This window comes from Euleptes europaea, chromosome 15 (assembly GCF_029931775.1).
Source record: "Euleptes europaea isolate rEulEur1 chromosome 15, rEulEur1.hap1, whole genome shotgun sequence".
Lineage (NCBI taxonomy): Eukaryota > Metazoa > Chordata > Lepidosauria > Squamata > Sphaerodactylidae > Euleptes > Euleptes europaea.
The window spans coordinates 57,225,492-57,239,177 of record NC_079326.1 but is presented as its reverse complement, the minus strand read 5'-3'; the positions used below and the strand labels follow the sequence as shown (position 1 = coordinate 57,239,177).

Genomic DNA, 13,686 nt, shown 5'->3' with positions numbered 1-13,686 from the left:
CCACGGACAAAATGGAGTCCTTTTGCACTCCGTCCCTCCCCGCTTGCACCTGGTCTCCTGCCCAAGATCTGCAGCTCAATGGAGACCCGCCCCGGTAATGGCTGATCTGATACCGGGTCCTGCAGAACCATACTGGGAGCCCGGGAAGATCAGCCACTTAACTCACGCATTTTACTCTGAATACTTTTGCTCAAGTCTTTACCTGTAGTTTGCTTCGGTATTGTGTCTTTGTTTCCAATAATCCAATCAACCCCATTGTATCTACCCTATATATGTTTCAATATTTCCCCATACCTGTATGCTAGCCTTAAGTCTCTTGACCCGCTGAAATCGCTGCTCTTCTGAAATAAACTTTTTACCGTATATACTCGCGTATAAGCCGAGTTTTTCAGCCCAAAAAAAGGGCTGAAAAAGCCGAACTCGGCTTATACGCAGGTCAGTACGGTAGAGGGGGGAGGGAGGAGGGAGGAGGGAGGGGGGAACTTACCTCCGCCGTCTTTTCCTGGCTGGGAGCGGCCTCCAGAGGCGCCCTGCGGCCGCGAGGAGGCCGCCCAGCCGCCGCCACCGCCTTCTCCCGGCCGGGAGCGGCCTTTAAAGGCGCCCTGTGGCCGCGGGGAGGCCGCCCAGCTGCCCCCGCCGCCTTCTCCCGGCCGGGAGCGGCCTCCAGAGGCCCCCTGCGGCTGCAGGGAGGCTGCTACGCCGGCCCCGCCGGGCCCGCCGCCAGGAGCCCAGAAGGAACGGTAAGCCTGCGCGCGCGGGGGTGTGTGTGTTATAAGCCGACCCTCGGCTTATACGCGGGTGCCTAATTTTTCCCCATTTTTGGGGAGAAATTAGGCACCTCGGCTTATACGCGGGTCGGCTTATACATGGGTATATACGGTACTCGCTGTATTGTCTGGAGGAAAGTTATTGCCTGGAACGCATCGACTTGCTGGGGCCTGACACAAGGCGTCTGTTGTGGGGAAAGGAAGGTAAGGGAAGGTGATTGTAAGCTGCTTTGATTCTTCCTTAAGTGGTAGAGAAAGTTGGCATATAAAAAACAACTCTTCTTCTTCTTCAATCTGAAGAACCAGGTTTGATTCCCCACTCCTCCACATGAAGCCTTGGGCTAGTCACAGCTCTCTTAGTGCTCTCTCAGCCCCACCTGCCTCACAGGATGTCTGTTGTGGGGAGGGGAAGGGAAGGTGATTGTAAGCCGGTTTGATTATTCCTTAAGTGGTAGAGAAAGTTGGCATTTAAAAACCCTCTCCTCCTCCTCCTCCTCCTTCTTCCTCCCTTTGAGTGCAAACATAAAATGGCTATTGCAGGGACAGAAGCACACACACAAGGAAGCCCAAGTCCAGAGGAGAAGAGGGGCAATTTTAAAAATACATTGGGAAAGAGGAATGAGGGATAATAGAACCAACTGTGTGGTGGCAGCTACTGCTGAAAACAATGTGTGTGTGTGTGTGTTTTTAATTGGCACAGGCAAACAGATCTCCTTTGCCCAATCAGAAGCCTTTCTGGCCAAGAGCCCCACCTCACCCCACCCGCTTTCTAAAAACACTTGGTGGGCACCAAAAAGGTTTCACCACGTTGGGGACCTCTGGCCTGGTGCTTTGACGGAGAAAAAGTAGCAATGATATCCATACCCACCCTGCCTTGGTGTCCAGCCATTTTTGTTGTTTTTTAACTGTAGTCCCTATGTCAAGACAGCCCATCTTTCCTTTTTTGTTTAAAAAAGTCACTGCCCCTTCCCTTCCCATACCATGGAGACAGGCTATACTGCTCCTGGTACTGGGTAGAGGCTGTAGCATTAAGTCTATAGCATCAAGAAAAATCACAATTATTCAGTCCTCTGGGTAAGGCCCGAACCTACATCCGTTGTGAGGGGAACATGCGGCAGAAATGGCCAATGTGGCAAAATACCTACATAGACTTGTTTCCTGCCATAAATAATTAGAGCAGCACGAATCTGCTTTGAGACATCAGGTTCTACGTTTGATTTTTTTTCCTGTCAGCGGTATAATCAGCAGTTGGTACCATTTAACTGAAAGAGTCTGAAGCCGTTCCTCACTGTCTGTGTAGTCACATAATTAAATAAAATCTCTGAGCTTTTGTAGTTGACAGAAAAATGATGCGGCATCTAAAAACTGAAGCTTAAAGAACAATTTCCTTTAAATAGGATGGCGTGAAAAAAAGCTGCCTGTCACCACTGTCTGTGGTAAAAATTTCCTCAGCCGTGAAATCCGTTCACAGAGAGAGCAGAAGAGCCTACTAACTTTTTGTTGAATGGACCTTTTGAAAATAGTGTGATTTGAAACGCATAGAAAGGTCTCTCTACCCGGCAGCCAGGCTTGTGTGTCAGTCAGCAGCCAAACTGTTCGTATTTAGTAAATAATCTCACTGCATCTTCAAGGATAGCCAGCTGAAAGCCAGAGTATTTCCATGCTGGAACGGTAAAACATCTGTTCATGCAGCTGTTGTGTGCAAATGCGTCTCTGTCTCCAGCCTTTCTTCAGTCAAGTGCCAAGACTTTAGTTGTACAAGAAAACCGAGCGGCAGAATGGGTTGTCGTGAATGCATATTAATTGTTTGCATGGGAAGAGCTGGTTATGGTGGTGAGGAGGTTACAGCCAACAATAATTCAGAGTAATCTTGACTTTTTGTGTGCGGCAGGCCCTGGGAGGAGAAGCCTGTTAGGGTTGCTGTTAATTCCGATTGTCTCTGGTACTCTAGCTTGGGAGTCCCCAACCCTTTTGAGCCTGTGGGCAACTCTGGACTTCCAACACTGGGTGGTGGGCGCAACCACAAAATGGCCACCATGTAGGGTTGCCAGGCAACTAGCAAAAGATGGGGGGGGGGGACTTTCCAGTAGGAAAACTAGGCCTAGGCCTGCATCACCAGCGACGTCACTTCCAGCACGCACTGGAAGCAACATCATCACGTCGCTGACAGAAGTCATTTTTACCACGCTGGAGTTGGCAACCCTGTCTGGAAGGTTGTGCCATAACATTAGGCCTGCCACTAGGGTTGCCAGGTCGCTTATATTGATGGACAATTGCTCGCCAATCCAGTGCCTGGCTTGGAAGCGGGGATTGTGTGTGCGGCCGCACCGACACGATCATGTCACTTCTGGTTTATACCTGGAAGCGCTGCATCATTACGGGCACAGGCAGGTGGAGGTGGCAGCACTGCAGGCAAGTGGGTTGGCCAGTAAGTGGCCAGCAAAGTGAGTTGGGCGGTGGTACCCCCCCCCCCAAGTCTCTTGGTTCCCCTGCTTGTAATGACTGTAATAAACATACAATAAAACCCACGTTCACACTGCTCCAAAAAGGTAGTCTACTGAGGAGTACCTCATCCTCCTGCTTAAAAATTAAAAATGGTAAACTGCTGTGCTTTTGCTGGTTTTTTTTGTTTTTTGTTTTTTGCTTTTTAAGTTATATTTTTAACAGACAAACAGTAAAACATAAACACAATATAGCAATATACAGGGAAGGTACTGTTCAAAATTACAACTCAATTATCAACTTTACTCATTGTTCTCAACATATTTTTCCATATATAATAGCATATATTGTTTTTAGGCATATATTACCTAAATCTTTCTTATTCTGTTTTAATTTAGTTTAATTCTGTTCCAGATTTTTAGCTACATAATTTAAGTAAAAATCAGTCAATTTTCCCTGAAATTCTGAAATTGATCTGTTATGTATAAAAGATGTCAGTTTTTGCCATAGTTGCGTACTCTGCTGAATAGTTTATTAATCCATTCAATTTTGCAGCATATCACTCTTGCCGCCGTCGCCATGTATTTAAAAAGTTCATTGTATGTATTCGATGTGTCCCTTGGCAGTAAATTGCTTTGTTGAGTGGCAAAGTGAATATCACAATATGTGCCGTGGCTTTTCAGCTTCAGCGGTGTCCGTGCTTTTTGATATCTCCCAGGCCAAGCCAAGCATCACGTAAGATGCCTTCAGGTTCTCCCCGTATGTGCCCAAACACAAAAAGTATGTTCCTGACATTGGTGCGCTGATGGTGCTGATTAATGGCATCTTTAGGGTTTGATTTTCTTTTTAAAAAATTCTTACAATGCTGGTGTGTGGGTGCCCAAGAGGAATTCATTCCCTTCCACAGGTATTAATGCATAGATTTGCAGTATAAACTGCCTTCTCTCAAAATGCAAATTATAGTGACTGAATCATCGTGAATCAGACCAACCTTTCTGCTTCCGAAGGACAGAAGAGGAAATATTTGTGCTGTCTGTTTGTGTTTGTGCCAACATTACTCAGTTTAGTATCTCAGATTTCCCCTCATGCAAATTTGTGCTGGAATTCATGTTCAGTCGTATGCACTCTTTGGTTGGTTTTATAGACATTTGGTTGACGTTACAGCGGCCCTCGTTCCTTGGCTTTGTACACTTTTGGTTGGTTTGGGTTATGTGATCCCATTAAGGAAACAAAGTCTTACCTCCTGCACATGTGCCCACACACGTTTATGTTTGTAATCTCTTTATATGAAGTCAGTTATAAGTCAGGTTTTAAGGCTGGAAAAGAAATGGTCTCAGTGGAGGGCTGTGATAAATACTAGCTTTGGAAGGTGATGGCTAAGTGGTACATTCATCAGACCCTGAAGGGAAGGGCAGCAGATTTAAAGGCCTCTGTACCTTTTCTTCATAAAAAGCATAATTTGCAATATTGTCATCAGGGCCAGGGATTCTGTCACCCAAAGCAAGGTAGGGGAGGGGCTGTGGCTCAGTGGTAGAGCGTCTGCTTGGAATACAGGTTCAATCCCCGGCATCTCCAGTTAAAGGGACCAGGCAACAGAGGATGTGAAAGACCTGTGGCTGAGACCCTGGAGAGCTGCTGCCAATCTGAGTAGATAAGACTGACTTTGATGGACCAAGGGTCTGATTCAGTAGAAGGAAGCTTCATGTGCCTAAGGTACAGTTTTACTACCCTGCTCCCTCGAACATAGGCAGGATGCCGCCGCAGTCATCTTGTTTGTGGGCTTCCCAGAGGCACTTGGTTGGCCACTGTGTGAACAGATTGCTGGACTTGATGGACCTTGGTCTGATCCAGCATGGCCTTTCTTATGTTCTTAAGATTGTCCCATTTCCTTCAAGGCCATTCCCGTAATTACAGTTTAAGACCAAAGCAACACAGGCTGTTATAAAATATTGTCGAAGGCTTTCACGGTCAGAGTTCATTGGTTCTTGTAGGTTATCCGGGCTGTGTAACCGTGATCTTGGAATTTTCTTTCCTGACGTTTCGCCAGCAACTGTGGCAGGCATCTTCAGAGTAGTAACACTGAAGGACAGTGTCTCTCAGTGTCAAGGGTGTAGGAAGAGTAATATATAGTCAGAAAGGGGTTGGGTTTGAGCTGAGTATTGTCCTGCAAAAGTATTGTCCTGTAAGTATCAAGATAATGTGCTAATGAGGGTATGGTATGTTAATATGGAACCATTGTATCCTGAAGTGATCTGTTAATGTGTGTAATCCAAAACTAATCTGTATGGCTATTGTTGAATGTTGTCTTTGTCTGGAGGTTTTTCAGGGCAGGAAGCCAAGCCTTATTCATTCTTAAACTCTCCTCTTTTCTGTTAAAGTTGTGCTGATGTTTATGAATTTCAATGGCTTCTCTGTGCAATCTGACAAAATAGTTGGTAGAATTGTCCAGTCTTTCAGTGTCTTGGAATAAGACCCTGTGTCCTGTTTGTGTCAGTCCATGTTCAGCCACTGCTGATTTCTCAGGTTGGCCAAGTCTGCAGTATCTTTCATGTTCTTTTATCCTTGTTTGTATGCTGCGTTTTGTGGTCCCGATGTAAACTTCTCCACAGCTGCAAGGTATACGATATACTCCTGCAGAGGTGAGGGGGTCTCTTTTGTCTTTTGCTGATCGTAGCATTTGTTGTATTTTCTTGGTGGGTTTAAACACTGTTTGTAGGTTATGTTTTTTCAAAAGTTTCTCCATCCTATCAGTGACTCCTTTAATAAATGGCAAGAATACCTTTCCTATGGGAGACTGTTTTTCTTGAGTTTTCTGATTTTTGTTTGGTTCAATGGCCCTTCTGATTTCATTCTTGGAGTAGCCGTTTGCTAGCAGTGCGTGATTTAGATGGTTAGTTTCTTCCTTGAGAAACTGTGGTTCACAGATCCGTCTTGCACGGTCCATTAATGTTTTGATTATTCCTCTTTTCTGTCGGGGGTGGTGGTTGGAGTTTTTGTGTAAGTAGCGATCTGTGTGAGTTGGTTTCCGGTAGACCTTGTGACCTAACTGAAGGTTTGATTTACGGATGACAAGGGTATCAAGAAATGGGAGTTTACCCTCAATTTCCTTTTCCATGGTAAACTGAATGTTTGGATGGATATTATTAAGATGGTTTAGAAAGTCCATTAATTTTTCTTCACCATGGCTCCAAATGGTAAATGTATCATCTACGAACCTGAACCAGACTGTAGGTTTGTAAGGTTCTGATTCTAATGCTGTCTTTTCAAAATATTCCATGTAAAAGTTTGCTATTACTGGACTGAGTGGACTTCCCATAGCTACTCCATCAATCTGTTCATAAAATTCTTGATCCCATAGGAAATAACTTGTTGTCAAACAATGGTGAAATAAGGCTGTTATATCTTCTGGAAAAATCTGGTTAATCAATGAGATTGTGTCTTTAACTGGAACCTTGGTAAAGAGGGATACAACATCAAAACTGATTAATATATCCTTTGGATTGAGTCTTAACGGACTGATTTTGTTGATGAAGTGAGTTGAATCTTTGATGTAAGAAGTGGTTTTTCCAATGTGGTCCTGTAGGAGGGTGGTCAAATATTTAGCTAATTCATATGTTGGGGAACCAATGGCAAAAAAAACAGTCTCCCATAGGAAAGGTATTCTTGCCATTTATTAAAGGAGTCACTGATAGGATGGAGAAACTTTTGAAGAAAAAATATAACCTACAAACAGTGTTTAAACCCACCAAGAAAATACAACAAATGCTACGATCAGCAAAAGACAAAAGAGACCCCCTCACCTCTGCAGGAGTATATCGTATACCTTGCAGCTGTGGAGAAGTTTACATCGGGACCACAAAACGCAGCATACAAACAAGGATAAAAGAACATGAAAGATACTGCAGACTTGGCCAACCTGAGAAATCAGCAGTGGCTGAACATGGACTGACACAAACAGGACACAGGGTCTTATTCCAAGACACTGAAAGACTGGACAATTCTACCAACTATTTTGTCAGATTGCACAGAGAAGCCATTGAAATTCATAAACATCAGCACAACTTTAACAGAAAAGAGGAGAGTTTAAGAATGAATAAGGCTTGGCTTCCTGCCCTGAAAAACCTCCAGACAAAGACAACATTCAACAATAGCCATACAGATTAGTTTTGGATTACACACATTAACAGATCACTTCAGGATACAATGGTTCCATATTAACATACCATACCCTCATTAGCACATTATCTTGATACTTACAGGACAATACTTTTGCAGGACAATACTCAGCTCAAACCCAACCCCTTTCTGACTATATATTACTCTTCCTACACCCTTGACACTGAGAGACACTGTCCTTCAGTGTTACTACTCTGAAGATGCCTGCCACAGTTGCTGGCGAAACGTCAGGAAAGAAAATTCCAGACCACGGTTACACAGCCCGGATAACCTACAAGAACCAACAGGCTGTTATGTTTAGACAAAAGCGTATCAAAAGCATACCAGGCAAAACATTTGGATTAAAAGGAGAGCCAGAAATCTATTTAACTTCATTCATCCCATGCCTTTCCTGTCAGTGAGGAGATCCAAGGTAGCATGCATTGGATTCCTCTCCCCCATTTTAGAAAGAGCATAGAAATTGGGCAGTTTGGAAATAAATGCATTTCTTGTTCAGCACTGCCCTAATCTGGGTGATAAAAGGTTAAGAACAGGTTATCAGAAGCAGATGTCCTTACTCCAGACAGATTTGTTTGATTTAAGTGAGAACACACCATCCTGCCTCTGACTCCAGCCTGTCAGTCACAAAGAGGATCATCATATAATCACCTGAAGATGTTTGGGTAACGTTGGAATCTGCCTTTGAAATACCTCATGGCCTTACGAGAAGCCTGATGTAATGGATTCCATATGACTTAGCTTCCCATGGCTACTGCACGTCTATTAAACATGATTAGTGACTCGTATTAGATTTGTATACAAGAAAATGGAGAATTAACATTTCTCCCTGTGGGATAGATGTGGCAAAGAACATTGTCATCACTCCATAGTTTGGGATAAATTCCTATCCCAGTTCACACACACCCTTTTGGTAGGATGTGTACAGAAGTGCCTCTAGAACCGTTTTCCTTTTAAAGCATTTTCACTTGCCCATTAGTAAGCAATGGGAAGGGCCGTGGCTCAGTGGTAGAGCATCTGCTTGGCATGCAAAAGGTCCCAGGTCCAATCCCCGGCATCTCCAGTTAAAGGGACTAGGCAAGTAGGTGATGTGAAAGACCCCTGCCTGAGACCCTGGAGAGCCACTGCTGGTCTGAGTAGGCAATACTGACTTTGATGGACCAAGGATTCAGTAGAAGGCAGCTTCATGTGTTCCCTAGTGTAGAGCCACTTATTGTTTCCTTTCTGAACACAAACTGGTTAGAACTCACATGGCTGTAATTTGGACAAGGCAGGGATTATGATGTTTTATTAAATGGGATAGGGCTGGTTTACAAAATAACCCTGGAAATATATTGATTTTGACTTTTAGGGCACTTTTTTGCCCCAGCCTGTTATATGTGTTTTAGGTAAAAAAAAAAAAAAAAAAAAAAAAACGTTAGTTCCTCCCCCCTCCAGAAAACAGTTCTCCAGAGATACATTTTAAGTGTTCTGAAGAGGCACAGCTCTTGTTGGTAACTGATGACCCCTCCTGTTAATTTGGAAAGCATCGACTGCACCAAAGAGGAGTATATTCTAGGGTAGAAAAATACCCTAGACCAACCATAAAATGCACCGTTTGTTGACGTTGTTATTAAATGCAGTTATTTTCTGCCTCATATAAAAGTGTAGTTTCAGGTTCTGGGTGTTTGGGAATTGTCAAACACATGGCTTTCTGCCACAACCACCAAATTTTTTGGGTCGGGGGACATTTTCTACCCCCAAATTTGGCTGGGGGTAGAATATACCCCAGAGTACAATTTGTGTAAGGTTTTTTTTTTAATGCTGTCGATTGACTTAATGGCTCATTATCCAGGAAAGAGGACGAAATAGGGGTAGCAAACATTGATTTTGACTAGAACCATTTGACCAAAGGCTAAGAATCTTGCAAAGCATTATTAATGAAATCTGAATTTATGTTTTGCTAGGCTATCAGCGGGGGTCACAACATAACAAGATTTTCCCCAAGCCCAGCTGCAGTTTGTTTTAAGGGCAACTCAGAATACTCAGTTCTACATCACTATCAATTATCTTGTCTTTCTGCTGAAACGTGTCAGAAATACAAAGAAATTGCTTTTCATACAACCCTCAAACTGGTTTTGCTAGAACACTTACACATTTGTGATGGCGTAATAGTAAGAGCCCCATGGTGCAGAGTGATAAGCTGCAGTACTTCGGTCAAAAGCTCTGCTCACAACCTGAGTTCGATCCTGATGGAAGTCAGTTTCAGGTAGCCGGCTCAAGGTCGACTCAGCCTTCCATCCTTGAAGGTCGTTAAAATGTGTACCCAGCTTGCTGGGGGTAAAGTGTAGATGACTGGGGAAGGCAATGGTAAACCACCCCGTAAGCGAAGTCTGCCTAGTAAATGTCGAAATGTGATGTCACCCCATGGGTCAAGAATGACCTGGTGCTTGCGCAAGGGACTACCTTTCCCTTTAACAATGTAATAAGGTGACTTCCATGCAGTGACGATTCTCTGAGGTTTTCTCTCTTTTTAAAAAAAATAATTTTTATTGTTTTTCTAAATCCAATAAACACATACATTTCTACAATTGTTAACAATCATTAAAAAAAAGTTATATTGTTGTTGAAAGTATATCCAACATCTTCCTCCATCCGTCAATAAACCTATGTACTCTTTAGTATAGGTAATTCCAAACTTAATATTTTTAATTTTATTCACTAAACTAAATCACATACAGTTTTAAAGATAAAGCTTTGAATATATTCATTAAAAAGTTAATTAATACTAACACATTTTTTATAAATCTCATTAATAGTAAATAGATTAGAATATTAGGTTACATTTGTTACCTCCTTTAAAAGTCAATTTCTTTGTGAACCCTCCATGTCTCCCAGTCACCCATAATTGCAAATTATCTTTCTAGAATATTAATATAAAAATTTTCCCCCAAAGCTAAACCTTTTAACCAGTTCCTTTTTTGTTCCTGAAAATCTAACCTCTTTGAACCAGTCCCTTTGTCCGGAATTTCCAGCGTCTTCCACTTTTCCTCTTTAACACGTCGAAGAGCATCCTTGGAAATTGTTGGTGAAGTTCCCTTTGCAGACATAGGGTTCTCATAGTAAATCTGCATCGTAGTTTCTTCCATCCCAAGGTCGTAGAGAGAAATCCCAGTAACTTCAGCCTTTCCACCCTTCAAATCCTCCAAGCTGGCATTAAAGAGTTCTTCAGGCAGATTGTAGAGACTAAAATCAAAATCGCTCACATTTAGATCCATTGTAGCCAGATAATCTATTGCAATTTCTTCTTGAAGATATGCAGCCACTAGTAGTTGATCCTGGCTTTCCAGTTCCTTTATGGGACTTTTCTGTTCTTCAGCCGTCTTCACAATTGGAAAATCCACTGCTCCCACATGTGGCTTCATTGTAGTAGCTTGGTTATTTATATCTTTAAGTTCATCTAAGATGATGTCCAATTTTTGGTTGATAGATTGATGTTGGGAGTTTATCATAGCAAATAGTTGGTCAAGCTGATGAATCGCACATTCCATGGTTGCTACTTTTTTTTTAAATTCTGTTAAAACTCAGTTGGTAAAGCCCAGACAAATACACTGAAAAGAAAAAAAATTGTAGGTAGTTTGGCAGGATTCTTATATTGTGGGTAGTACTTTAGTATTAAAATACCATCAAGTTGAAGACACTCTAGCATGGAGATGTTGCAGGAAACATAGTATGCACTGGAAGTTTCAAAGTCATGGACCTTCTGTTACCTCCTCTTGATATCCAGGAACTTGGGAAATATTTGCCAGTTGCACAAGGGAGACACACTTCCGGTCCTACGATTGATGATGCTACGATGGTATTAAACGCCTTAAAGAGCAACAAGTTTACTGTCTTCCTGTTCTCCAAGACAAGTCACTTCCAGGGAAAACGTGGCTGGAGGACTACTTAAGTCGGAAAGACGTCACTGCTGGGGTGGGGGAGTATCTCCTCCTCCCTCCCTTTTCTGCGTCGTATTGTCTGATTGGTAGTTGTAGCATCTTTCAAAAGATCCTGTTTGTTATGTCTACCCACCGATCAAATTGATAAGGTTCCTGCCAGTTTATCCGATATTTTCTTGTTTTCAAAGAGTCATTTATACATTAGGTGGGGAGACGCGGATTTAATGGATGTATTTAACAATCCTTCAGAGCTTCCAAATCTAGGTAAAACGAAAGAGTTCTTGTGACTTACTGAGATTTTAGAAGAGTAGGTATTCTTTACTTCCATGTAGTTGCTTAGATGGTAATAGGTAGAGGAGATCTGAGCCTAATTCAAGAAAACGTTCGCGGCGATGTATTTCCCCTATGCCGGCGGGACCGCACCCAATGTTCCTGAGAGACTTCCTTCTCTCAGAAAAAATGGGGGTCAAACCGCTCTTCGCGGCTGCGGGGGTGTTCGTGCTTCCCAGTCCACTATTTAGGAACCTGGGGGGGGGGTGCTGGGTGCACCCCAAATTCGAACGTTTCTTGGGTCCCCCGGGAGTTCCCGAGGAACGTGGCGCTCAGATCAGCGTCTCTACTGGAAGTCGATTCTCTGAGGTTTTCTCATCACCACTGTGGCTCTGATTAAATGCAGCAGCTGTGGCGCTGCCACACCGTGGGCCTTCTTGCATTTTTCTTGCCTCGGTCATTCCCTCACCCCTCCCGATGCCAGGAGCCTTATAAAAAAACCAGTAAGCCCTCTAGTGGTGGTGGTGAGGTGGCCACTGTGAGAGCCTGGAGGAGTGGGAAAGGGGCCGATGTGGGCTGGACTGGGAAAGATCTGGATTTTCCTGTTTGCAGGAAAACCTAGGGCCTTCTCTATGAAAAGTATATGTTCTTCCACAGATCATTTACCAAGCAAGGTGGTCACTTCCTGTCCTTGTAACTAAGGGGGGGGGAATAAGGTTACCAGGGTCCCAATGAGGGTGGGAGATTTTCCTGCTCTGTTGCCCCTCATCTAGGCGCCAATCAGTGGCTGGCGGGGGATTTACAGTCAGGAAAACAAGGCCTAGGCCTGCATCACCAGCAACATAGGGATGTGACTTGTGGCATGCACTGGAAGTGATGTCATCACGTTGCTGGTGACTCAGGGGCTCCCTGGTATTTGGGCAAAAACTCTGTGGTAACTTCTACCATACAGTTTTTGCCCAAATACTGGTGCGTCCCTGCATTGCCAGAAACACGATGACATCCCTTCTGGTGTATGCCGAAAAGTTATGTCACCTAGGCCTAGTTTTCCTGCCAGTAAGTCACCCCCATCAGCTTCCACAGCGTACTTTGTTCTGCCTTGGCGCAGCCTCCTTCTTTTCTTCTGCGATACAAACAAACCAAGGATACAGACTGTCTGGTGCTGAATTTTAAGTTTATGTTCAATCCCCTTCAGTCATGAGCTCGTGAGGAATATCAAGGCAGGGACTTAAGATTCACGGCTGTTTTATGCAATAACCGAAAATTTCTCCAATCAGCGTACAATCATCTGGGAAGTGAAATTGCCTCTAATTTCAGACTGTTTTTTTGTGATGGCTATCCCTGATAATCAGAGGATCTAAATGAATGATCGGTTCCTTAATGAAGCACAGAACTCGGAAAAGTCCAGATTTGTTCCACTCAGAGAAGCTAGTAGTGCTTGCTGGATCTAGTCCAGCATACCATTTCACACAGCTCTCTCTCCAGTGTGGTGTAGTGGTTAAGAGCGGTGGTTTGGAGCGGTGGACTCTGATCTGGAGAAGCGGGTTTGATTCCCCACTCCTCCTCATGAATGACAGACACTAATCTGGTGAACCAGGTTGGTTTCCCCACTCCTACACATGAAGCCTTGGGGTGACCTTGGGCTAGGCACAGCTCTCTTAGAGCTCTCTCAGCCTCACCTACCTCACAAGGTGTCTGTTGTGGGGAGAGGAAGGGAAGGAGATTGTAAACTGGTTTGATTCTCCTAAAAAGGTAGAGGAAGTCAGCATATAAAAACCAGCTCTTCTTCCTCTTCTCCTCCTCCTCTGCCTTTTTCATGACTGAGAAATCCCAGACTCTCCAGCCTTTCCTCAGAGGAAAGGTGCTCCCAACCCCTTTATCATCTTGGTTGCCCTCTTGTGCACTTCTTCCAGCTCTGCAATATCCTTTTTTGAGATACAGCAACCAGAATTCCAAATGAGGCCACACCATATAAGGACATTAACCATATCGGCTGTGTTATTTTCAGTCCTTTTCCTATCTCTTGAAACCATGAAATTGCTTCCATTTTCCTAAGGTGCGATACAATCATATTTCATTTCCAGCTTTGATATTTTTTACATGGTGATATGTAT

At 43.6% G+C, this 13,686-nt stretch overlaps 1 protein-coding gene across 1 annotated transcript in view; it reads left to right on the top strand.

Moving 5' to 3' along the window:
• The window catches only part of HECW2 (HECT, C2 and WW domain containing E3 ubiquitin protein ligase 2), a 149,852-nt gene that overhangs the window by 118,545 nt on the left and 17,621 nt on the right, over positions 1-13,686 (top strand). The window lies entirely within an intron of this gene.